This window comes from Neopelma chrysocephalum, unplaced genomic scaffold (assembly GCF_003984885.1).
Source record: "Neopelma chrysocephalum unplaced genomic scaffold, ASM398488v2 Primary Assembly neopelma1_95220, whole genome shotgun sequence".
In the NCBI taxonomy this organism is placed as follows: domain Eukaryota; kingdom Metazoa; phylum Chordata; class Aves; order Passeriformes; family Pipridae; genus Neopelma; species Neopelma chrysocephalum.
Genome location: NW_020923908.1, coordinates 3,140 through 5,061, shown reverse-complemented (window position 1 = coordinate 5,061; position 1,922 = coordinate 3,140). Strand labels below are relative to the sequence as shown.

At 45.2% G+C, this 1,922-nt stretch overlaps 1 long non-coding RNA gene across 1 annotated transcript in view; it reads left to right on the top strand.

Annotated features, from left to right (window-relative positions):
* LOC113980793 overlaps window positions 1-1,922 on the top strand; it is a 9,558-nt gene that overhangs the window by 5,014 nt on the left and 2,622 nt on the right. The window contains exon 4 of the long non-coding RNA XR_003538216.1: window positions 635-670. This is a non-coding gene — a long non-coding RNA (uncharacterized LOC113980793). The remainder of the gene's footprint in view (window positions 1-634; window positions 671-1,922) is intronic.

The window sequence follows — 1,922 nt, the reverse complement described above, 5'->3', positions numbered from 1 at the left end:
GGATCCGGATCCATGGAAAATTGAGGATCTTTGGGGCACTTGGATCCAGATCCATGGAGAATTGAGGATCTTTGGGGCACTTGGATCCAGATCCATGGAGAATTGAGGATCTTTGGGGCACTTGGATCCAGATCCATGGAGAATTGTGGATCTTTGAGACTCCTGGATCCAGATCCATGCAGAATTGTGGATCTTTGAGCACTTATTCCCACCGGGAATGAGTTCCCCCCCTCATCCTCCTATTCCATGATATTCCAAACAAATCTTCCGGGAACAGCTGCCCTTTCCTACACACAGCGCCAAATCTGAGGGGAAAATTTGGGAAAACCTTTATGATCCGAGATTCCATCCCATCCCAGATGTGGGATAGGCCCATCCCTCCCTCCTGGAGTTGCTGCATCCCATGGGAAGGCCGAATTCCAGAGGCGGATCCACATCATGGAATCGCTGAGCTCGAAGCCCCTCAGGCCTCCGGGTCTTCGTTTGTTGTCAATCCAAGGAATTTTGGCTCCACACCAAGCTTTTTTTTTGGGAATTAACAATTTTCCAGAGGGCCCAGAGGAGCTGAATTCCAGCTGGGATAGATTTTAGTGGGAATCAAACACTCACTGTCTTTTTTTTTCCTGTTTTTTAGGGCGATCGGGGACTTCCGGGACCCAAAGGACAAAGAGTAAGGACATTCCAAAGGGGGAATTTTTGGGATGAGAGGGAAAAAAAGGTTTCCAGGGTTTTCCAGGGAGTTGTTCAAATGACTCCGAGATCCTATAAAACTTGGGGAAAAACTTGGACGATGTTTTCGGGCACGGGGTGGGAATTCTTGGGATCGGGGAGTTGGACTTGATTGAGTCATTCCAGCTCGGGGTATTCCATGATTCCAGGATTTTGTGGGATGTTTAGATGTGTTTTCAAATGTCTGGAGCGTCAGGAATTTTGTAGGATTTATATTGGAGAAGTTTAAACGAGATTCCAGGGGATGGGATGCAAATCATTCCTTAGGAGAGGACTTGAAATCCCGCTTTCCATTCGTGGGGTTGTGCCTGGATTAAGATCCCACTGCCAATGGAATCTTTGGGATTTGAGGTTCCAGGACTTCCAGTGTGTCCCTCTGGTCCTTTAAATCCTTTAAATCCTTTAAATCCTTTAAATCTTGTCCTTGCTCAGGCATTTGGGAGATGTTTTTCCTTCTGTCCCATTGGAGTTTCCCTTGGAATAACTTCTTTCACTCCAAGAAAAACCTGGATCCATCCTCTATATGTTGTAGATGAATTTAGGAGAAGACAACCCACAGATCCCAAACTCATTTTTTGGGATCTCCACCACTTCAAACCCACTTTGTTGGTCCCATCCCTGCACTGGATAAGATTCCAGGGGATGGGATGCAAATCCCTTCCTTAGGAGAGGACTTGAAATCCCACTTTCCATCCGTGGGGTTGTGCCTGGATTAAGATCCCACTGCCAATGGAATCTTTGGGATTTGAGGTTCCAGGATTTCCCGTGTGTCCCTCTGGTCCTTTAAATCCTTTAAATCCTTTAAATCCTTTAAATCCTTTAAATCTTGTCCTTGCTCAGGCATTTGGGAGATGTTTTTCCTTCTGTCCCATTGGAGTTTCCCTTGGAACAACTTCTCCTTTCCCTCCAAGAAAAACATGGATCCATCCCCTCCATGTTGTGTCTGAATTTAGGAGAAGACAACCCACAGATCCCAAACTCATTTTTTGGGATCTCCACCCGTTCAAACCCACTTTGTTGATCCCATAAATAAGGATCCCATAAATAAGGAATCCCATAAATAAGGAATCCCATAAATAAGGAAAATACCCACAGAAGACAACCTACAGATCCCAAACTCCTTCTTTGGGAACTCCACCTGTTCAAATCCCACTTTATTGATCCCATAAATAAGGAATCCCATAAATAAGGAA